The following is a 25888-nucleotide window of genomic DNA, read 5'->3' on the forward strand; positions in this document are numbered from 1 at the left end:
GAGCATCCCAACCACCTTTTGTTGAGTGATCAGTTGGTGATACTCTAGGACAGTGATAGGGGAAGCATGCCTGGACCAGTGGGCCTTGTGAGGCCTCTCCCACAACACCGTCCCATGGCCTTTCAGCTAACAACAAGACCGCCTGCCTGCCTGAGATCTTAGACACACATTGGGGCAGCCACTCTAGTTCCCAGCCTTTAGAACTCTGTGGATATCCTAGGTATGTGGAATCAACTCTCTTGAAGTTGAGTAGGGGTAGTGAGGGACTGTTCAGTCTCCCTTTGTTTGCCATAGAACACTCTTTCTTAAAACAATTTCCAGGACTGCTGGAGCCAAAAGTGTAGAAACAAGTCTCAAATAATCCTGCAAATACAAAAACCATTTCTAGCATTTTCTGTCTCAGAAAGAAGGCGTAAGAGTTGGACTCGTTTTCTGAATATGTGTACTACTATAGGCTGGGTGTTTAATGATAATAATAAATGCTCATATTTATTCTAGCCACAGTGCTAACATCATTACAAACATCATCTCACTTAATTCTCGAAATAGCTCTTAGAAGTAGTAGTATTATTATTCACATTTTACAGATGAGACATGGAGGCTCAGCAATGTTACATAACCTGCTCAAAATTTGGACAGTAGCAAAAATGGAACCAGACTCGGCATCTGCATTGCTCTAATGGTAGTATCTGAGCCCTTTTCACTAGACTCTCTTCACCTTAGGACAGCTTTGGGTTCTGTTCTGGCATCTTCACCCGCGTTCAGTGTTCAGGGCAGGTTTTATTAGCTCACCCTTGAGCTGGACTCTGACTTCCCTCAGTTGCTCTCCTTACACATGAAACAACTCATTTTTAGGACATGAGGGTATCGACCATCTCTTCTGATGGTTAACATCTCTTCTGTACTTAACACACTACCTCACTTATATTTATTTTTTAATTTTTAATTTTTTACCTGCAGATGACTTCCTTCTCATATAATCATAAACAAAAATCTAGTGGTTAAAAAAGTTCCCATGAAAAGAACAAAAAGGAAGAAGCAATTTATTTTAAATAAACCTGAAAGGAATCAGATCTTAAACCCTAAGACAGTTTATTCTCTAATATTGTCATAGTTTTCTATTTAATGGATGTATAGGGAGGTCAAAATTCATTGTCTTCCAGGTGTCTCTTTTATCCACTAAATATCCACTAAATTCTCTGTAGACTAATACTGATGGAAAAATAAGTCTGTTTGGATTTAGATATAGTCAGGAATGTGACATAAACAGAGAGAAGAAATCTTATGTTTTCTTCTGGCTCCTTTCAGAGGTTTTCTAATTGGGTCTGCTACAACTATTACCAGGTTCTGTTTAAGATCAGGCTTTCTTCTTGATATGTGAGACATTTCTTTTCGTAAACAAAACACTGGATTTTCATTCAAAAGAAAATGTGTTATAATCAGTAGATATTTCTTCTTACTATTTCTATTTGAAGATTCCCACCAGGTCTCTGACGTGAAATAACAAAGGGGTTTACCTCCAGCATGAATAATTTCATAAAACGAAGTTCACTTTTTCGCATTCTTAAAATCAATGAGCATAACATATTTTTATTTTAAGAATCATAACATCCTAATCCACACAAGAGGTCCGGACATGTCGTGGTCAACCAGGAAGAAAAGAAAGCATTTGATGCGTGCATATAGAAAGTGGATAAAATTTGTCATGTTCCTTTATATTTTGGATTTTTTTTCTCCATAGAATGTATGTTCCCTTAGAGGCAGGATTATACTCTCCCTTGTATCTTAGGAATTATTGGACATGAGAAGTATATTACTTTTTCTATGCCTAAGTGAGCAACATCCTATAAGAGCATGTGATAACTTTTTAATCATGGGACATATTCCAGTAAAATGTTCTTCTGTACAGAGCTTACCTGCTTAACAACTGTCAAAGATATTAGAAACTTTGAATATTCACCTTGACAATCAACAGCCTTTTTTTCCTTCAAAGTAAAATACCAATATTTACATGACAATTCTTCAACTAGGCAAAATGATGTGCTATTTGAGAAATGAAGAGGGATGAAATCCAAGGGAACCTCAACTGCGCATATAAAAGATTAAAATATTTATATTAACTTAACTATGCTTAAGTGCTTTTTAAACTGTCTTTATAAAATTTATGGGTTGCTGTTGTTTTGCATGGTTGGAAAAAACACCCTGCACCTCTTACTAGACAGTGATTATTGGCTGAACTATGTTCACCACTGTAGACTGTATGAAATTTGAACTGTTCTAGTTTTTTATCTCGGAAAATAAATAGAATTTCCTCTCTCTTTCTCAGTGTTAACAATAGCAAATGACTCTATTGCTAAAGCCTAGGGATATGTTCTTTAAAAGGAAAAGTAGAATGAGACTTTTGATCATAAGTGAGAAAATTCTGTATTTGCTTTGGTTTGGGGTTTGAGTTTAGAATTAAAAGGTCAAATTTAGGGCCGGCCCCGTGGCTTAGCGGTTAAGTGCGTGCGCTCCGCTGCCGGCGGCCCGGGTTCGGATCCCGGGTGCGCACTGAGGCACCACTCCTCCAGCCATGCTGAGGCCGCGTCCCACATACAGCAACTAGAAGGATGTGCAGCTATGACAGACAACTATGTACTGGGGCTTTGGGGGAAAAATAAATAAATAAAACCTTTAAAAGGTCAAATTTAATCCAAAGCCACTTTAATGAATCTCTTATGAAAATTCAGCATCTTTATTTTCTTAACGACTTGGTCATTTCATTGAAGAAATTTAAACTGCAGAATTACAGAAAAGAACATAAAAGCAGGAAATTGTAAAGACAATTATATAATATGTAATATTTATATATATGCATATCTATTTTAATAAATATATTCTTAATAGTGCTAGAAGATGAGGACTCTAATATATTACTGGTGACTTAGGTCACCAGATTGATACAACCTTTCTGGAAGGGCAATTTAATGGTACCTACTGAAAGTGTTGAAATAAATAGACTTTAACAGAACAATTCTCTTTTAAAAAATTTATTCTAAATGCAATTAAAGATACATGCAAAAAATATCTTCGATAATGCTTATATTAGCGCTATTTTTAATAACACAAATTTGGAAACTACCTACATTTTAAACAAAAAGGGATAAATCAGATCATATAAATCAAATTATATCCACACAACAGAATATTATATGTCTCTTATATTTATGTGTAAAAGTATACTTACTAATGTGGAAAGATGTTTATGATAAAATGTTATATGAAAAATGTAGCTAACAAAACAAAAGGTTAATAGTAGACATCTCTGAGTACGTGTGGCTAAGAAGAATTTTTTTAAATATGATGTTTCTGTGATAACCATGGAACAACTTTATATTGATATAAATAATCTTGTTTGTAATAAAGATGATCTTTTAATTTCTAAATTTGAACACAAGCCTGAAATTCACGAGGACAGTTTGAACTTGAAGTCAAATTTCCACAGTTTAAACAATTTTTTTTGGTATTTAGAAAATGAAAAATTTCTAATGAAATATCATAGGAGATAAAGCACAATTGCAGTATTCTTCTGACACAGAATCTTTTCTCTGACTTCATCTTACATACCTAAAACAAAGACTGGCTCTGTATTGGGAACATTTGATGTTTTGTTTGTTTGCTTTGTTTGTCTAGAGGGGTAGTAGAATAATTAGCAGTAAATGTTTAGCTAGTGGTGTGCTGGTTAATGTTTAACAAGTGGCTCTGGGGCCGGGGGTGAGGAAAGCTTTATTTGTAGCATTTGCTGAGTGGTGTAAATATTCTCACCATGGCTGATTTCAAGCTCCCAACATAACATCATTGAATTGGGAAGGGATGTGCACACCTAGTTCTCAAGCTGGTACCAGCCAACTCTGGTATACCACTTGGACAGCCAGATCTTTCTATGCAAAGGTCTGTGCAAGGGTGGAATAGAGCAAATTAGGTGCAGAAGCACTCCAGATTTAAGATTAAGCTTGAACAGTTTAGGAAGTGGAAATCAAAGGAGAAAGAAGAAGTATACAGAATAGCGATGTAGTTACATACAGCACATGGGACAAGACCCTTTGGAATTCTAGGGACTGGCAATGATTACACTTTATTGTTCAGAAGAATCAACTGCGGCACCTATTAAGCATAAGCATTCCCAAGTCTCTCCTCAGGAGATGTGGATTGGGGCCCAGGAATCTGCATTTTAGAGAGACCCTCAGGGGACTGTTATCATTAGCCAAGAAAATCTAATTTAGGACTCACATATTGTGGTCCTGTATGAAGTTTTGTTTTAACACTTGAGAATGCCTTATGATTAGAATGAATGTATAATTTTTCTTCCAAGCTAGGATAATTTTGAGTATGAAAGGGAGTATTATTACTTCAGGTTAATAGGTATAATCCAGGACTATCCTGGGAAAACTAAGTAAAAGTTGAGTACTCATAAGCAACCCCAGGAGAAGTCTGAGGTTATATTGGAACACTAGGTGTAAAACCATAGGATGGGTGAATATGCAGATACACAGTATCTTCTTCTGAGCACTCTAAAACAAACGGAAAATCTCTGGCTCTTGCCTCCAACATAATGAGGAGCATTGGGTTCCTGGAGTGTGGGAACTCTTAGCACCACTTTATTCAGTGGAAGGGAGTCTTTCTTACAATGGGTACAAATTCAAGTTAGCGGACCCCTGGACAAGAATTAAGATCTATTTATATTTCTCTTGGTATTTGAGTCTGCCTAATTTTGAACAGTATCTCTTAATAAAGAGTGTTTTGGACAAACTTGCTTGTATGGAGAACTGTTCACATGGCACAATCTGACATCCACTGAAAGGATTTTTTTCCCCTGCCCCACCAGGTACGATGCCTGATCTTCTCAGCATTCACATTCATCCTATACGGTTACTCAATAAAGACCTTTAAATTTTCTCCCGCAATAGAACCAGGAGGAATTGGGACCCATATCAAATAAACTTTGGGTCTGCAAAGAAGGGTCAGTGTAATAGTGCAGGAGAGTGGGCGCTGCAATTGAGAAGTGACATGGGTGGCTGAGATGGCAACGAGATTACCTTTGGGAAGAGTGAAACTCAGTTTCAGCTGGTGCCAATAGCCAGTTATTTTGTAAAAGCACTTCTATTGGATGGAGATGGTGATTTAGGTCAGATATTTTGGACTGGACTCACCAAATGCAGGCAGGTCCCAAATGGTTAGTGCAGTAGTTCTCCATTGCTGTAGGTTGTGTGTTCTTAAGTAGTGATGTTGGGGACAGAGCTATTGCAAGCAGCTCAAATACATATATACCAAAGTCTTGCTTATGTATAAAAATGTTAAATCTTATGCTCTCTTTAAGCAATATGTAGATGCTATTGTGATTAATACAGTCTAGTTTAAAATAGAAAACAAAAGTTTTCTGAATTCCTATACATGTATATGTATGTGTATGTCTTTATTTATACACACATATACACACACACACACACATACACTACTTTATACCTTTCTCAGGGTAGTAGTGTTAAATCAGCCATTCAGGGGTAGACAAAAATTTTCTAGGTTAAAATATATCTTCTAATGCAAGATGTTTAGGGACCACAGCACGAAAGACTATAGTACAATTTAAATGATCTTGTCCAGCCTCTGTACAATTGGTCTAGCAAACTTTGGCTTTAGGATTCTGGGGAAAGAGATATAAAGGCTTAAGTATAAAACATGAATAAGACATGAGAATGACAGATAATGGAAGAAGTAATAGAGACAATGATTTTATTAGCTCAATGAAATGGAAATGATGGACTGGTCCAGAAGGAGGACCCTGGAGATAATGTCCTGGGCCTTAGGAAGTCAAGAGAGAATTGGTCAAGGGCGGACATCAAAAGATTAACCTTTGGGGACAATTTACATTTCATAATCCTTTGGGCTGTAGAATTATGCATTTTCCTTGGTGCATATTTTCCTGCAAATATCAATGACATTGTAGTAATTCTTTATAATGAATCTATTTATTCATTGCACCTTCTTTAATAGGACTGATTATTCCTACTGACCCCATTGTATACAAGGCCATAGCCTCTACAGAGAAGCCCTGCCAGTGAAAGGTAAAGCCAAACTTGTGTCCTTTTCCTTGTGGCAGCTTATTTAATCCAAACTCTTGGTCTACCTATGATGCAGACCAACACCTGGATTTATTTACTAGCCTTGCCCACTTCTTTACATTTTTGAGTGTGCTCTCATTTTTGCACATTTTTTTTCTAAGACAGTTAGACTTCTGCCCTTGTAAAAAGGACACAATTTTCTCTTATGGGTTTATGTAAGATGACATTTGCTGTGCCTCTTCTCTCACTCTGAGCTATTTGAAAGTGCTTGCCCAGAGTCTCCTTGGGGACCTGGTTTCCAGACTGAGGGCTGGTGTTGCTTTCAGGGTGAAACCTCCCAATCTCTTCAAAGTACAGACATGTTTGACCCCAGAGCCCTTATTTATAACAGCTAGTCACAAGGAGGCCGTCTTACATGACCTATGGCATGTGCCTGGCACTATTCTCGGACTCTATAGACTGTGCTCAAGGGCAAGTGACACATTTCATGATTAGGAATGAATTCCTGCAGCAACATTATGAAATATTTAGAGCCACAAATAGACCCATAAAATGGTTGTGCTGCCCCCAAAGCATCTTTTAGCAGTACTTTTGCATTCTTAAAATTCATAGCACTTTAAATTATTGGGGAATTGGTGTATTTCTTTAAAATGTTTATTTTGTTTGTTTTTAACTATTTGAGATGCCTGGAAAGGATAAATATGGAATCCTAAAAATGACAAATAGGTATATTTTAGAGGTGAAGAGCTGGGAGGTTTTTTTTAACCATCCATGTCTTGGTTGAGTGTCTATATGTATTAATGAAGACAGTATTAAATCATGCAGTAGACTGAGAAAAAGCAGTGAACACAAATGCTATGTCTTCTCTTCAGGAAGTTTAAAAGTCTGAATCATACTTAAGTCTGTTTTTAAATGCATATTAACTCAACAGCATAATAATTCAAAACAGATTAATTTAATTACTTTGAATTTTCATAGCTCTGTAATATAACAACAAAGGGTAGAAATTTTTTTTTAAAACCCATCCATATGTTGTATCATTTATACCGTGTCAGACACTAGGCTTTTAAAATTTATCTTTCAAGTAATTTGAAAAGTTAATTCAAGCTACTTGATATATTGATGAAATATTGATGTATTGTGTGTATATGTGATATTTACATAAGAAGGATTTACTGTATTTTCAGATGAGAAGTCTCGTGGATTTTGCCAATCACCTTTGAATATGCACTTGAAGATTAGCATCCAATATCTGAATAACTTGATTGATATTTTTCCTCTCTAATTCGAGAGCATACTGTAAAATCTCAGTCTCGATAGTTGCCAGGAATCACCTAATTTGGAATCTCCACATTTTTTTTAAACAGGAATTTACAAACCTAAATGTTCTGAGTTGAATTGGAGGATTAATATAGCAGGATATATTCAGTGGACCTACCAGTTCCATTAACATGTTACTGTGTCAGTAACAGCTACTAGAAGTTAAGAGCCTTCTCTTTGGATTTGGGTCTCCAGCTCCTTGAGCAGTAACTTGATAGCTTTCTCTGTCATCTATTTAATTTGAAATAATCTGTCCATGGAGACAGATGAATTCTCCTTCTCCTCCTCCTTCCCTTCTTATTCTGAGCAAGTAATGGCTATAGAAGTAAATGATTTAATCATTTGAGTGTTTGAATCTTAATTGCTAATTTTAGCTATACTACCATATAGTACTTATACACTAAGTTTACTGAGTAATCATGTTCTCAGATATTGTGCATAGATTTATCTTGTTGTGAATCATGTTATTACATTATCTTCCCGGAAAAAAATTATGTCAAAAAAATTTATGCCTTCTGAAAATCTATGGATACTTTAGGGAGGAGATATGTCAGAAGAAAGAGATATTTGGAAGCAAGAGAGTATATTGCAAAATATATCTCAAATGTTAAAAGACACGATGTAAACTAAGCAAAACTTAGCATGAAACTGCTACCTTTAAGAGCATGAAAATTCACTTCCAAACAGAAAATAGAGAAAGGTAGACCATCTAGGAGATTCTTTTGCTCTTTTATTTCATTTCAACTACTGTAAATGTGAAATTTGTTTCCTTCTGTAGGTATATGGACATAATGTGTTCTGGATTAAAAATTACTTCTGCGAAGGCAACATAACTTTATTTAAAGAATATATTACATAGCATTGCAAGATTTAAGAACAATAAAAATTCATTACAATGTAATAATTCCGGTAATTATATGTTGCTGGCAGTTTTAGGTGCTTGGTTTGTCATAAGAAATTTCCATGAAACCTCAAGAAAAGAATAACATCCAAACGATAGGTAAATCTTTCTTTCCCTCCTTTTTCCTGCCCCATTTCCGCCCCCTCCTCCCATAGCTTTTTCAAAAGGGCTATTAAATCCTCGGTAGAATACAACCTGACCACATTCAGGGTCCTTTATCTGAAGAGTAAACTTTAATACTATAACTACCTATATACCTTTTCTAGATGAATGATGCCAGTACTATTTGTGCCACTACAGTTAAGGGTTTCTTAACATTTCCATTCTAAACACCTATTTTCAAAGGTTTATAACTCAGCTATAAAAATGTGCTCCAGGCTGAAACTTAGCATACAGGGTCCTAGCCCAGGAGCAATCTTTTATTCCTTTATATATTAATCTTGAAAAAAAAATGGTGTGACTGTATTTTAAAGAACTGGAACGTTCACAGTAATAGAAGTTAAGGACATAGGGTATGAGGAAAGATCACATGCCAACAAGTCCCCCTCATCTGTAACAGGTTTATCTGAAATTCAGTTTCACAACATCTCCTTCCTGCTTTTTATTCTCTCTTTCAATTCTCTTTGCTCAGAAATAAATCTAGTTTTATTGCTTTTACTATTTGTTTCAATAGCCTCATTTGTGGAACTTATTTAGTAGTTATGCCACTTTGATCTATGGTCCTATCCACAGGTCTGAGCTGGCCACTCCAGGGCAACATCAGATTTGGGAGACCAGGGTGCCATGATTATTTGTGTTTGTTGTTGTTGCTACTGGTGTTGTTGTTATTTAAACATGAAGAAAAATAAGAAGGCATTCATTAATTTTTGTTGACAGTAATTAAGAATGAATTGAAAACTTACTAACAATACAAGTAACTGTGCTTTACTTTTCTAAATTGCTTCCCAAGACATTAATTTTTATTCTAGATCTTAGTGTTTCTTTCTGATCTAAATTATTAAATATATGGGCTTTTCCACTATGGATATAGTGCATTAATAACAAATGAATTGAATTCGTGAAGTGTTTTCACAAACATCTGATAATTTGATGATGTTAACCTGGTTTTTGTCTCCCAAAATAACCGTAGAGTTTTCAAATCTAGATGATTTTAGATTTTTTGGTATCTCAATTACAGATTTAAAGCTATTGATTAACATCCTTTAATTAGTAGAGCTTTTTATTTCTGCTGTGTTTTATGTAGTTCCAAACCTTACTCCCCCATAACATTAATATTTTTCCTTGGATGTTTTTATTATCTATAGTACCTATCATGATATTCATTATTTGAAAAAGAAAGAGGACTTCCTTTAAATTCACATTATTTGGAGTGATACTGAAGCATTATCAAGGCATATAGCTTTATTTATATTTTGATCATGAACAACTATTTTGTGAGTAATAAAGTGTCACAGGTAGAAAAACAAACAAACAATCAAAAACAAACAAAAGCTTCCACTCTTTCTAAAAGTGCTACATGGAAGAACACACACGCACTTCTGTGTCATAGCATGCATAGATAAGATGGGAAATATGGAGTGCTTTTTTTCCCTGTTAAATTTGCTACATATCTCAATCTGTGATCTGATGTGATGAATGGACATTGGGAAACTCATTAGCTGTCAGGATTGGTGAATAAAGGTGCTTTTTACAGCATTTGCTTTTTATTACATAGAACAGTACACTTTCCAAGCCTCTAAGATTACACAGCCCTTCTGTACCCATTACCCTCTCCAATGGCACCCTTTTGCGTTTGCCTTCCCTGATCACGGGAATTGGCAGGATGGGAAGATGAAAAATGACAGGCTTGGTGGGGCCAGGAAGGCATAAGCGAGGCAGAGAGAATGAAGGAGAATGTGTGAGCGCATATGTATCCTTCAGGATTCTCAGTTATTCTTTACCATCTGTCCATAGTGTGAATTCTTTAATAACTATTTCAGAATGTGTAACATTTACTTGGAAATTCACAGATGTATTAAATTACAAATATACTTTAAATCAAATATAATCAAATTTACTTTCATATTCAATGTAATATATATATGTATATATGTAAATAAATACATGTATGTATACACACATACACTCATTCATTCATCAAACATTCATTGAGCATCTAGTCTATATCCAGCACTGCAATAGATGCCAAGAAGACTTGTACAAAATGAGCTGGCTTTCAGAGGGTGGGGAGAAAGCCTTAGAAACAAATAATTATAATGTGATCAGTGGAAAGTGATAATTAGAATACATTGTGATGGCGCTCTATGAGTGAACAAAGAGGGAGGAACTCTTTCTGGAAAGGCTGGGGAATGCATGAAAGAGATTAGAGTCTTTGTGTTGGGTCTTGAAAGATGAGCAAAATTTTGTAAGAACATATGCAGATGTCGAGGCATGAAAGAACTCTGCAGGTTTTGTAAGCAAAGACTAGTTCAGTATGGGCTGGGGAGTAAGGTATTTTGATTGGAAGAGGTGGGAGATACAGCTAGAAAGGTAAGTAGGAACCACTTCTGGGATCATGTTCTGTGTTACATGAAGATGTTTGTTCATCTTGTAGGTGATGGAGGCACTGAAGATTTTTAAGCGGTGACATAATGTGATATGTTTAGAAAGATAACTCTGGTGGCAATGAGGAGGCTGGGCTGGAGGGGTAAAAACTGGGTGAACAAAGACAAATTTTAAGAGTTTTTGTTATAATTCAAAGGAGATACGATGGATGAGAATTAGAACCGATGTAGTGGCAGAGCAATTGGGAATAGAGAATGGATTTTAAAAAGAGCCAGAGCAACAGGATCTAGTCTGAGTGCTGGGAATAAAACAGAAGAAACTCATGATGGCTCTCAAATCTCTAGTTTAGTTAACGTGGTGCATGGCGTTGGTATTGTGATAGGAATTTAGAAAGTTTGGCAGGGGGGTGAGTGGGGATAATGAGTTCATTTCCAAGTGTGGAGTGTCTGCAGGTCATCCAGAGGAGATCCAATAAGCAGTTATAAATATTGGATAAGTTCTTAAAGAGAGCTTGAAGCTACAGATAAATTCCTTTGTTAACTGATTTTTCATTATGTATGAGGCACTGGAGGTAAAGTAACAAACAAGATATAATCTTCAGTTTTATTTATGAAGTGTAATTGGAGAGAAAGACAAGTAAGTAATTAAATACATTCAATGAGGTAAGTCCACAAAAGGATGAATATACAATGTTACAAAGAAAGAAACAAAACAAAAAAAGAGTTCTAATCTTATCTTTCAAGGCTGATGGGAGAGGCCTCAGAGTTGACTTTCCTAAGGAGGCTACAACTGACCTGAGACCTAGAAGATGAGCCACATTTGCTAAGGTGATAAGTGAAAAAAATTGAGATTGATCAATAGTAAATGTAAGTAGGAAGGTGGAAGAGATTGCTTTGGGTGGTCATATGGAGTAAAATGAGACAAGCACATAGGGAGGATGGAATCCTAGGGACATCAAGGTTTGAGGTGCAGGGACAGGGAAAAATAAACAGTGTTGGGTGAGGTAGAATCCAGAATTAGTGATGTCATAGAAGTGAAGAAAGGAGAGAATGCTCAATAATGTCAAATGCTGCCAAGAGTGAAAGCAAGAGAAGAAATTTCTAATAAACTTCAATTCAATAAATATTAAGTACCTGTTATTTTCCAGAAACTATGCTAGATACTGGATCATAGGTGGGTGAACAAGACAGACATAGTCCCCACTTTGAAGGGACTTAGAGTCAAGCGCGCTAAAGATACAAAAAGTGTTCTTAGGGATTTGATAAATGGGACAAAACTGATAACTAACATCAGTGACTGCTCCCCATTTTCCCTGCTCCCTCCTACCCCAGGCCCTGGAACCACTAATCTTTCTGTCTATGGATTTACCTAGTCTGTATAACACATATAAATGAGTCATACAATATGTGTCTGATTTCTTTCACTTAGCATAACGTTTCTGAGGTTCATCCACGTGTAGCATGTATCACCACTTTATTCCTTTTTAAGGCTGAATAGTATTCCACTATATGGGTATACCACATTTTATTTATCCATTCATCAGTTGATAGACATGTGGGTTGTTTCCACCTTTTGGTAATTGTGAATAGTGCTGCTATAAACTTTTGTGTACAAATATTTTTTTGCATACCTCTTTTCAATTATTTTCTTTTAAAGAGAGAAACTGGTTTTTATTTACAGTTGATGGGGAATGAACCAGTGAAAAGGGAGACGATACTGACAAATAAGTGGGTAATTGATGGAGAAAAGTTATTGAGAGAAGGGAAGAGATGAAGACCATAGCGTTTGCTTGGAAAGGAATTTGCGAAAAAGGAGGAAGAAACGTATTGTTTGTAGCTATCAGCTTTACTTCAGACGTTGCTGAATGTCAGATATTTTACTGAATTATGATATTTTACTGAATGTCAGATATTTTACTTTAAATGAGGACACTAGTTCTCTAAATGTGTTTTGTATTACCAACATGAAACGAATCTTGGAAGTATTTGTCTATAAATGAGGCAAAACAATACCAGAATATTTATAAGTATTTCTAAAATCTTTATTAACAAACTTAAGAGAGACACACATTGCTCATTGCTTAATACAGGCATTTAATTTGGATCAATTTCCTGCAATGCACTTAGCAGAGTTTAAAATCCATTTTGTTGGGACACCTCTGAGACCCCATGCTGGATAATAAGGACGGCTGGAAGCTGATTTCATAATTTCTAAGTGCAACTGAGGCAGAATTAAAGCGCAAAAGCAATTTTTGAAGTGCTTGACATGAGAGAAGCTATAAAATTGCTCTTTGCTCTGACTTGTTTTAATTTCTGTATGAATGTTTTATACAATAGTCTTTTTACTGTTTTTCAAGTCATGAGCAATTATATTTGATGAAAGGGCAATTATCACACATAGAAACTCAGCATTCCAGAAGCTATCAAAATCCCACCTAGACTCTACCTCCCCCTACGATTCCAATCTGCTGAAAAAAATTGTGGAAACTTTTGATTCTGAAAGTTTTAACTTGAATGATTGGAGATGGCAAATGGGATATTTTTCTAAATACAGGAATATCCTCATCCTGCGAAGAGATGATATAATTATACTTTTGGTGATTAAATATTAATATTACTATGGTTTTATAGTTCCAATCCCTGTAGCTTCACTTCCAGAAGTTCCATTTATTCTCCAAGATAACAAATGACAGAGACGACACTTTATGCAGGTGTAGGCTCAAGCAACATGGTGGTACTGATTAAATGCATGCAGTCGCAAACGTTCTCTTTTGGGTCTTGGACGCATTGAGTCACTCTGTGCCTCTGACTTGTTCCCCTCTCATTTAAAATTAAATGTAGAACCATTGGCAGTTTTCAGGTTTGATTTTCATCCCAGGCCTAATGGCTTACAGGTGGCAATTTTTATTTTTTTCCCAGTGACAACAGCAACATTTTCCCAAGCCTATCCAAGGGCAATGCCAACAAGAACATTATAGAAAAAGGACAGAGAAAGGGCCATTGAAAAATAAATAAAGTCTTTCACTTTTCTTTGTTCCATAAAAGTCTTTTTTTCTCACGTTTGATATATGGAAGCGATTCCATTTATAACTTGAGCTCTTTTGCTCCGGGCTCTCTGTACTTAAGCCTCAGATCTTTGATGTTGTTTAACTGTTATAAACTGACCAATATTCTGGAGAGACTTACCTGTGAAACATATTGGGCTAATTTTACGATCAACACACCCGTTTTGCTTCTCCTTTTCCCCCAGAACTTATGCCCAGCAAAAAAAGCATACTGACTGCAAGTCATTCTTGGTGAGTTTCATGACATACAATGTGGTCCCTGAGTAGGTATTAAAATTATATTGTGAGTATGTTTCTGTTTTTTAAAACACTGCAAAGTGGTGGAATTGGGTGGGATTCAGAAAAAATATTAATTATGATACACATGCTTTCATTGCAATTGTCACTAGGGAAGGCTACCTAGTATTTAATATGAGATCATTGTCTCCCCCCCACCCCTAAGTGTTAGAAGTCAGGATTTTTGACATATTGAAATCCTTTAAGGGAAACAGTAACTAACTGTTGAGAAGATTAAAACTTCAAAATGATTTCAAATATTTTAAAATAAAAAATTATTATCGAACGTAGGCTACCATTAATAGCTTTAGCATATTAATAAAAATAAACCCACGAAATGGTCTAATTGGTGGTTCTCCTAATAGAGAATTTAATATTTATAAGTAAATATCTGAATGTGATTTAAGAAAAAATCACCAGTCAATAGTGTTTACTAAGTATCAGTAATTGTATTGTATTTAATTGTATTAAATCAGGATATATTTCTTGTCTAACTTACCACCTTTTATAAAACTTAAGTTCATGTCAATAGGGACTGGCATACATGTATTAACTGATTTCTTTCCAAAAGAAGAGAGAGCTAGGAATAAACTTGCTTATTACTTTAGGAGAGAAATATGTCTAACTAGTCTATGTTGGCCTATATAGTGTAACTGCTATTTGCATATAAATTACCTATAGGTATAATCAAGAAAGATATTTGCAAATAGTAATCATGACAATAAAAATATTATGAAAGTAAAAATATTCATGGGTTTGTTGTCTCACTAATATATGTGTATATCTAGATTGATACATATGCATAGAGAAAGAGAGAAGAAAAAACTATGTAGAATGGTAGGGCAAAATATGAAGCGGAGGAATTTGTTTTTAGCAAATCATCACCTCATTTTTCTGTAGACTCCTTTCGTCAATCTAGAGTCAGTTTGTACCCTTGTGCTGAGCTCCTGCACTCTCATCCCAGCAAGGTGGTGCACCCAAGCCCACCACCCTTGGGAAAAATCTCCTTCTCTTAACCTTTCCCTAGCATACATGTCTTGATACCATTTCCTCAGGGCCATGCAACAAACAAACCAATTCACACCAAAGTGAAAATGGATGATAGATTCCAGGGAGCATATATTTGAATATCATTATCATGTGATCTCAAAAGATCATGGCTATAAGCCTATAAAGTGAGTGGGAATTTCATGCACTAGAACAGCCTCCTGTGTGAAATATTTTGGTGTCGTAGACAGATGTTTGATGTTTTTTTTATCCCATTTTGTAGATTATTTTTTATTCTTCCTAAATATTAAGACTATCCTTCACAGGTATGCACACAACTATAGGCAAGTGCACCCACACACACTCATACAGAGGGTGGAAAACAAACACCTGTGTGTATTTGGTCACTAACAATAAGATGGCCATATTAGCAGTTTTGTTTTAAGCTAGCTTTTCTCTGTATCCTGAGGAAGACATGAAGCAGATTTCTTTTTTTGCGTGGGAATTGTTTTTAAACTTGCCTATAATGCTGACTCATGATGCTTTTTTGGTGAATGCTAATCAGATCTAAGAAATTTATATTGTGCAAGTTAAGTATAGAATCCAAGAATCAACTTGTCACTTGAGATTTTGATCTGATGAAGCAGAATTGTTAGTGACTCTACGAGGAAAATCCCTAATCTTTCTGTGAGATAAAGATCTCGACCTTCTTGTGAGAATGCTTGGAACGGCTAATTTAAATCAGGTTTCAAACAAAGTGGAAATTTCTTGGAAACACAACAAAACAAAATACATTAAAAAATGTTCTGCTTAGCTGGTAAGAGGCAACCTCAGGGTTTCGATTCCATTATAAAATATAACACAACAATGGATAGTAATGTCTGTGAAAACATGACTCTTGGAAACCTGTTGACTTGGAGGGTGATCTGAAGCTAAGTACGTGGGCTGACAAATTAAAGCTACCGTAGCTTTAATTCGCATATGTTTTTCTGAAATCTCAAAAACGTGGCGGGGTGGGATGGGAAAGAGTTGTTGCTGTTAGATATTTCTCCTCTTATTACTCCTTTTGGCTCATGATTTGTTTAGATCATTTTATTTGAACAAAGTTTCCTGGCATTAGCAACCCAATGGGAGAACTCAAAAGATTCTCTCCCAAGGCTTTATACGCTGAGAAGCACTGTGCTGCCATTTCCCAAGTTAGGCAGACTCGGAGCTCAATTCTGAAGCAGTCTGTACAAATCTTCCTTCATTTAAATAGAAGATACATGTAGTGTTGCTGTTATTCATGAAGATTATGTTAAACTCCAAGATGCACGGATACATATAATTGAAAAATAAACCTTTATTTTAAGCTTACTCACTGGCTTCCAAAAGATTAAGCTATTACTGTAAGCAGCCCATTGTTTCTTGCATGTATCTTAGATTTTATTTCCTGTCAGCTATTGCAAGAACTACTAAGAAGAATTAGTTTTGCCGCACAGTAAATAAATGCTTTAATGCCCTGCATTATTGTTTACACTGAGCTCTGTAAGCACTTAAGCCACAACAGATAATTGTCAAAATGATGAAGCGGTAAAATCCCACACAGCCAGCAGTTATAGTCTAGATGTTGTTCTCGGGAACAGCTAGGAAGACTTAGAGCTTATACTTAGTTTGTGAGTTGGTTAGGGAAAGCAATGATTTATGAAAATGTATCCTACGCATCAAAAAGAAAAAAAAAAAAAACACAGGAAGAAGAATTTGAAGCCCCAAGTATCCTACAAATTCTGCTTATCTATGCTTTTCTATTTTCTCCCTTTATCTGATTTATTTTGCTTAAATCAGGTGTTGGTGTAAATACTTTAAAAGGGTCTATGAGAGACACTAGATTATCAGGTATCTTTGAAAGAAGCCTATGTCTCTAGTGGGGATTCTGTTAGTTTGAAAATTAACACAGAATAAGGGCACAGAAATAAGAATTTCACCACACAAATGCAAATTCAATCTATTACTTTCAAAGCTTGAGTTTTATCAGCTTTTTATCCAGGGGGTGAGGTTGAGGAGGGAGACCTGTCTGCTCACTTGGTTTTAACCACAGAACGTCTGGATTGCTCCACGTTTCTTTAACAAGGACATCAGTGACAACTGGATTCTGTCTGTGGTGATGTATCTGAGTGCAAACAGGACCCTGTTAGCCATTATGTACCTATTAGCCCTGATTACCTTCTGATAGCTCCTCACCAGTTGGTTTCACTCACTTTGACAGATCTAGTACTTTGTTTAACCTTTAAACCAGCAGGGCAATAACACAGCTGACAGAAGGGGAGAAATAATTAAGGAAAACTTAGCCAGGACATTTAAAAAATCTCTAACAAGGCAGAGATTTCTGTTCAGTTTGAAAACTTGTCAAGGGACACATACAATTCCCCATAATTGCTATAGCAAAATGTGTTATAATTTTTGCTAGCTTCAAATTAATTTTAGCAATGTAGCTTAATCAATTTACTAAGTGCCTTCCTTTAAAAATATCTGTAATTTATACTCTCAAGAAGTAAGTTTTAATATTTCAATACTTCAAAGAAAAGTGATATCCAAGAGAACTTCGTTTCTGGAAGAATCAGAAAGGAAATATACTTTGAAATGTTGTCTAGAAATCTGCCAAAGTCTGAGTTTTACATCTTCTGAAATGACTGATACATGTTTTTGAAAAATAACACAAATAATAAAAAACATCTAGGTCCATATTATTAGCAATTCTAGGCATTGAAACATGGTTAGCAGTGATTAGAAGAACACAAGACATCCTGAACTTTGTTGGCTTATATTTCGAAGTACTTTTGTGAGCAACTTCAGATAATAACTTGCTAGAAATGGAGTTGGTACCATGTCCTGTTTTCTTCTTCTCAACATTCTCCAGCATTAACCCCACCTCCCAAGGTCTGACCCCATCACCATAATTATGTCGCTTTGGAGCCATTTTAGTCACTTCCGTGAAAGGGCACAACAGAACTCTCTGGCTATTCTTCCCATTAATCCACATGCACAAAACAGAGAACTAGAAAGAGTGCTTCATTGTTGCATGAAGATATTTAATTAAAGTCAGAACAACTTCTAAATGAGAAAGTGCAAATAGTCTCTCCAGATCATTAATAATTTGGCAGTTTATAAGACATTAAAATATAATGTGTTCATTATTTTCCTTAAATCTATTGAGAGCAATATATAATTCCTCTTGCTTAACTATATTTTTTTGCTAAAATATCAACTAAAATAGGTGTCTTATCCTTGTCAGATATAAGATATTGACATCAAGAAACATCACAATTGTCTTCTAATTACGTCTGACAACAAGTCTAATTTAGCGTTCTTTCATACATCATTTATCATAAGTCTTAGTGTTCCCTGTTATCCATTCTTATGTTAATTGATTACTGTTGTGTTCTCTACTTCATCAATATTTCTTAAGAAGCAACTTTGGCATTTCCAATAGCTGAAAAACTCCAAATCATACTAAAACAACAATATTCTCAGTCATGCAGATATATGCCATATTATTATTTAATTTTAATCAGGATTTCAACAAAACAACTGAGGTGGAACATTATTTCAAATTATTATTATTGCTGATCTCATTAGTAGTATATATTTTATACTACAAAGTATGTAAAAGGCAAGATCCCTTCTTAAGGAGTTTCAGTGAGGGAGGAAACCCTCTCCACAAATTAAAGTAGGAAAAAAAGAAAATGAACATATAAATGTAACCAACCACTATTTTATATTACTATTAGTGCTGAAATGATTTGGCGTGGCTTACTCTAGGAGCCTGCATAGGGCAGTCCTGTGGAGAAGGAAGCTTTATGAAGTATCAGAACAAAAGACAGTGATTGAATTCAGGAGGGTGGGTGAATACATCCTGAGATACACATATAACATGCTAGAAGATCCAGAAATGAGAGGATTTGAGCTATGCAATGAAGAGTACTGGGTTTTCCTGTTTGGTTTAGACAAATTTAGAAATGTTATATAGGGAAGTTTTCTAATTGACAATGAGAGTTTTGAACTCTGTGAATAAAAATTTACTCCTACTTTTGGGATACAAATTAGAAATCACTAGAGGTATATAATATTCAGTCATCAAAATAACACTAAGGTAAGACTAGTTTTGTTGATGAAGGAAAGCCAAATGTAGGAAATCCGATGAGGAAGAAATAATAACCATTCCGGTCCAATGAAGTTAGGGCGCAGGTCACAGCTGCAACTATTGACTTCCTGAAGGAAGTGATGTATAAGCTGGTCCTCAAAGGATGAGTGTGAATTAAGGAAGGGTAGAGGGCAGAAAGGGAGAAATATCCCAGATAGAAGGAATGAAATATGAAAAGGCTATAAGGTAAAAAGACATGGGGCTTTGGAAGAAGTTTAGATAAAGGTCACGTGACAGAAATTTTGAGGATGAGGATGTGAATAGACTTTCTATGTCAGGTAAAGGAGTTTGGAGTTTATTCTCTGATCCCTGGGGAGGCTTTGGAGAAATTTAAGCAGGGGAGCACCATTATGAACAAGTTGGCAGTTTAGGACGATTGCTCTGTCTGAGTGCAGAGAAGAGATTGGAAGTGAGCAAGACTGAAAGAAGGAAGCTAAAGAGGTGGTAGGTAGTATCTTTGACAAGGTAGAATGATGGCCTGGTGTAGGCTGGTGGCTGTGGGGAACGTCCTAGCTCTAAAAGCCATTCAGGAAACAGAACTGGTGATCTTGGCAATTGATTTGATGTTGGGGAAGAGGAGAGGGAAAAGAAGGGGTCCAGCACCGGGCTAAGGTAATGGACTTGGCAAGAGGCTAAATGTAAAAGACGGAAAAAGAAAAAAAAAAAAACAGAATTAGAAAGATTACAGGATTTAAGAAACAAAAGGCCATGTTATTTGTTTTAGTGAGGGAGTTGGTGATGATAGTCTGGTAGAAAGAGAATAATGAAAACAGATTTAGACACATTTAATTAAGGAAATTCAAATGGGGATATTTTACAAAGAGTGGCAAATATGAACCCAGAATCACACACAGTGAGGCACTGGGTAACCAAAATTCTTCAGGGGAATTCAAAGAGAGCCATGACTCAGCCTAGTTTAATGTTAATGGGCTACTTTATTGCAAGGGTCCCTTAGAGGAGGTGGAACAATTAGCAAGGAAACCACAAAATTATGGAAAATGGTCTCTCTGTGGTTAGAGAAAAGTCAAGGAAATGAGTGTTAACTATGTGAGAGGCCTTGGTTCTCTGTTAGTTTTGTTACATCTGGATTCCTCTGATCATCTGACACAAAGTCATCAAAATAATACAACAGTGACTATTGACTGCCCGTCCAATATTCATTTGCTTCCCTTTTATTACCAATAGAATCCTGATTTTGTTGGCAGTGGCAATGTGCTCAAAGTTCTTTAAACTTTACCCAGCCTTCTTTGAAGCTACAACTGGTCACGTGACATAGTTCTGGACAATGAGATATAAGCAGAAGTCATTGGGTACAGCTTTTTGGAAACCTCTTTAAGAGGAAGGTAGATTTAACTGTCATGGGCCATTTTGATTTTATTGCCTGAAATGCTGGCATGATATTGGAGGAGGAGGTGAGGAGGGAGCAGGAGCCATCTTGCAGTAATGAGGACAAGAGTCATATCCTGGGGGTGCCTGAGGAGAAAGATAGGAGCCAGGGATGTTGAGAACATTGCAGCTGCTACATTCACCCTGGTCTCCTTCTCCCTGGACTTTTCATTAAGTGACAAAAATAACATTTCTAATTTGGTTAGAAGCCAATCCAACAGACTTAATAATATTTTAAATTCTTATTATTAATACTATAGCAAATTGTAATAGTTGTGATTTTTTGAGTGTTGTCTATGTGAAAGGCATGCTAAGTGCTTTACATGTATTGTTTAATTTCATCCTTATAATCTTATATAAGCCTTATAATCCTATAAATTTTATATTTTTATCTCCATTTTACAGATGAGGAAAACAAGGTTCAGAGAGTTTAAGCTTCTTTCCTGAAGCCACACAATTAGTACACTTACTAATCTGGCAAGCCGTAATTAAAACCAAGATCTATTTGATCCCACAGAACTCTTCTAATTCCTATATTCCAAGGCCTTTCTAAACCCATAATTAACTTTATATAGTAAATAACTGTTGAGTGCATGTTCATTTTTTGAACTTTTTTGCTCTTACCCATATCTGCTGATAATAAAAAGGGAATCCCATTTAAAATAAGAGTAAGAAATGCGTCACTGGTAAATTCACCGAATAGAGACATGACGGAGATTGATGCTAATCCACGTGTTGTATGACATGCATACAACTAAAGATTTCATCAAAATATTTATCAAAAGATATTTTCATCAAAATCTTTTAAAAACCCCACTGAGATCCTGACAGCCTGTAGAGTTCAAACATAAACCCCGTTAGTGGCTCTCACTATGTCTTAACTTGCACTAAAAAATGGGATGAAGCAGGGCTGGCCCGGTGGCGCAGCGGTTAAGTGCGCACACTCTGCTGTGGCGGCCCCGGGTTCGCAGATTCGGATCCCGGGTGTGCACTGATGCACCGCTTGCTAAGCCATGCTGTGGCGGCATCCCATATAAAGTAGAGGAGGATGGGCACGGATGTTAGCCCAGGGCCAATCTTCCTCAAGGACAAAAGGGGAGGATTGGCATCAGATGTTAGCTCAGGGCTAGTCCTTCCCACAAAAAAAAAAAAAAAAAAGGGGGATGAAGCTATTACATAGTTATATTCGCTGTTCAGAGATGTACATGTGCCAGATGTGGACCCGGTACCTCCTGTAGCAGAGCTACCTGATCTCTCTCATTCCTGCCATGCCGGGGATTTCTTAGATGATGTGTAGAATGGTCTATTATCTGGAGCTCATGATGAAGTTCTCCAATAATACCTCTTAACTGAACCAAATTTGAAATTTATAGCAGCCCCAACAAAAGCCATAGATAGTAAGATGGTATAATACATATAACTAGAGAAGCTGCTCCTAAAAATATAGACACAGAGACACGGAACTTCTGAAAAAGGGGTCAGCAAAGCACAGGGAATGTATATTACAGAAAACTCTCAAATAAGTCAATTATTCCAATCCTTGTTTAGTCTGGAAGAAAGGGGGCTACAACAATATCAATGTCTACATGCTTGACACATATACAAATTCACCTTAGAAAGGACCACCACAAAAAGAAGTTGAGTCACTGTGGTATGAGGAATTCTTAATTATTTGCACGATCGTAATGCCCAATCTCTAGGTCCAGGACACTGCAATGTTAGGAACACTTGTTCATGTAAGTAAATTGCAATCAATTTCAATTGCAATGAAACCATAATGGTTGAATATATCCACTTATTTTCTCAGAAGGAGATTTTCAATAGCTGTTGTCTTCATTATTCAAGTTAGCAAGGCCCATGAAGCATGTTGTAAATGCTTAGCACGGCTTCATCACAGAGTAAATACCTTTTCTTGTCTGTGAAGAATTTGGTTTACACGTGCAGTACAGAGTATTCATATGGTTAGAGTAATTCAATTGAATGACAGGGAAAAACAATTTATGGCCATTGCTCTAATATACATGAGGATTATTCATATATTCCTTTCTCCTAGGAAAAAAAACGTGTAAGCTTAAGATCTAATAAAACAAGATGTCTTTAAATTAAGATCAGATATGAGACTCTAAATTCAGAAAAAATACCAATGATACAGGCTTTAAAGTGGATGTTTTGGAGGGTTTTCTCTCCAAAACTGGATTTCTGGGAAGGGAGGGAGACACTCAGGTGTGCCTGTGTTCTAACTGGTAGATTAAGGCGAGGAAATTCCAGACGTATCTTCATTTGTGCATTCCTTCTTTCAACAATCCAAAATATTCTTACACAAAACACAAATCAAGAACTTCAGGCCTTCTTAAAACTGCTGAATTCATACCAGGTTTTTCCTTGCCCAAAAGAGATCCTATGCAGAAATAATTCATTTCTTCCCAGAAAAAATTTCTAGTGAATTTACTTTACTGTTGTATTAGTTTCCTATTGCTGCAGTAACAAAGCACCACGAACTCAGTGGCTTAAAACAACAAAATTTATTCTCTTACAGCTGGAGGTCAGAAGTCTAAAATCAAGGTGTTGGTAGAGCTGTTCCTTCTGGAGGCTCCAGGGGAGAATTCATTCTTCCCTTCCTCAAGCTTCTACAGGCTGCTGGCATTCCTTGGCTCATGGCAGCATCACTCCAATCTCTGATTCCACAGTTAGGTCATTTTCTACTCTCTCTGGCTTCCGTATCTTCTTCTTATAAGAACCCTTGTGATTATACTGAGCCCACCCAAATAACCCAGGATAATCTCCCATCTCAAGATACTAAGCTTAATCATATCTGCAAAGTTTCTTTTATCATGTAAGATGACATATTTATAGGTTCTGGGGATTAGGACATAGACATCTTTGGGGGCCATTATTCAGCCTACCACATCTGTATAAATATATTTTTTAGAACATTAAACTGTAGTTGATTTTTTTGAAATGACTATAAGTCACCATTTTTCTTTAAATCACAGATGTCTCACCTTGTGAAGCTGAATCTGTCTTGAGCCCCAGAATTCTAGGGGGTACTGATTTTCCTGTGGCTCCCTACTAAAGAATAATGTTATTCACAAGTTGGAACCATGAATAAATGAATATAGAAATCTTAGGTCCTGGAATTGAGTTTGATGTTCAAAAGACTTCAAGGAACACTTCAGGTGTCAGAATTCTTGGACTCAAATTAACCACATGCTTTCTTACAAAAGTGACCAAGATGCTGTGGTCAAGAAATTTTGTTGATTTTTAAAGAGCTGTTCTGGAAGAAAAAAGAGAATCTTGGTGATTGCAAACTATTTCTTAAAGAGACATCTGGTTTCATCTCTTAGCTTGGCTTTAACATTTACAATGCTGCACCTGTTACTTGGGATATTTGTTTTTCTCTTAGATGTGATGTCATGACTGCATTTTACTGCTATTTATTTTCTGTAATTTATGGAAGGGAGTGTTATCTATGCTTTCTCCAGACACATGGTTGACAGGATGGCCCTTGCGTGGGCCTGAGTGGGTTGTGTCAAAGTCTGTAAAGAGATGCTTTCTGGCTCCAGTTTCCTGCTTTGAAGAGGGAGGATCAAGAGGTCGGCATAGACATGGCCTGAGGTCAACTGTTGAAATGATCTTGGCACCTTATGACCGTAGAATCTTTTTTTTGAAAGTTGTGACCCGGTGAAATGTCATAGGGAACCTCAGGAATTTATGGTCCATTAAATAGGAACTTTTGCCCTCTTGGAAGTATTTGGCAGAAAGCTTCCAGTCATCCTCTCCCACAGAGCTGGAGGAAAAGATCTCTGAGCATGTGCACGTCCGGCTCTTGGTTTCCTCTCAGATCTCCTTCCTGCCGGCGACACAGCTTCTTCTCTCCTGCATTAGAGAGTCCAGCAGAGTGAACCCACTCCACAGAAGGAGGTCAGCAGTGGTCCAGCTGCTCTTCCTGTGACTACGTGGGAAATTTTGACACAGGGGCTTACAAGTGGGAAGCCCATTTATCCAGACTATGTTTTCCAACATATTTTTTACCAGCAATAAAAATAAAACAAATATGATCTGTTTATTCCGACCTGTGAAATCTCAGTTGTTTTTGAAGAGAGAGATTTGATTAATTGGTCCCAGAAATCTCAACAGAGAGGACTAAAAATTGTTGCAACTAAAAACTTATCTTTCGTGATGGAAAATTTAAGAATATATCATTTATAAGTTGCCCCCCCCGCCCTGGTTTTTTTTCTTGGTGAGGAAGATTAGCCCTGAGTGACCATCTGTTGCCGATCCTCTGCTTTTTTCTGAGGAAGATTGGCCCTGGGCTAACATCTGTGCCCATCTTCCTCTGCTTAATACGTGGGATGCCTGCCACAGAATGGCTTGATAAGTGGTGCATAGGTCGGGGCCTGGGATCCGAAATTGTGAATCCCAGGCTGCTGAAGCAGAGCATGAGAACTTAACCACTATACCATCAGGCTGGCCCAAATTGCCCTATTTTTAATATAAATGCTGTATTAACACCTTCACTTCTCTCTCCCTCTTCCCCACCTTTCTCTCACTTCTCTCTCTCTCTCTCTCTCTCACACACAGACACATACACACACACTACAGAAACAGAGCAGACAAGTTGGACAACGTAATTATTTTGCCTGTTTAGTTATTTTGCCTTTTAAATTTGTCTTGGTTGTGATCACACCCCTGGGTCTCTAGGAATCCTAAAGAAGAAATGTCATGTGTTCCAGTCATTCTGGCTCATTCATTCAATATAGTCATTTAACAAATATTGAACAACAATGCACCAGGCACCATTCTAGATGCTTGGAATATGTGATAAATAAAGGAGAAAAGGATATCAGCCCTCACGGAGCTGATATTCTCAAAGAGAGACAGACAATGCACGATATACACAATGAATATGTAATTTACGTGGTATATTGCAAGGTGATCAGTGCTGTGAAGAATAAGAGCAGGGAAAGGGAACTGCGAGTGGAAGGGGCAGGGCAATTTGGGGTTTTCAACTAGGTGCTGAGCAGGGTGTGTGTGTGCCTGTGTACAGTAGTGAGGGGAGGACGAGGAGGTGCTAATAAAGAGGAAGTTATATGCAAGCAGGAGCACAGCAAAGGGGCTCAGCTTAGTTTAGG

The sequence above is a fragment of the Ceratotherium simum genome, chromosome 4 (genome assembly GCF_057802395.1).
Source record: "Ceratotherium simum simum isolate JZ-2026a chromosome 4, ASM5780239v1, whole genome shotgun sequence".
NCBI lineage: Eukaryota > Metazoa > Chordata > Mammalia > Perissodactyla > Rhinocerotidae > Ceratotherium > Ceratotherium simum.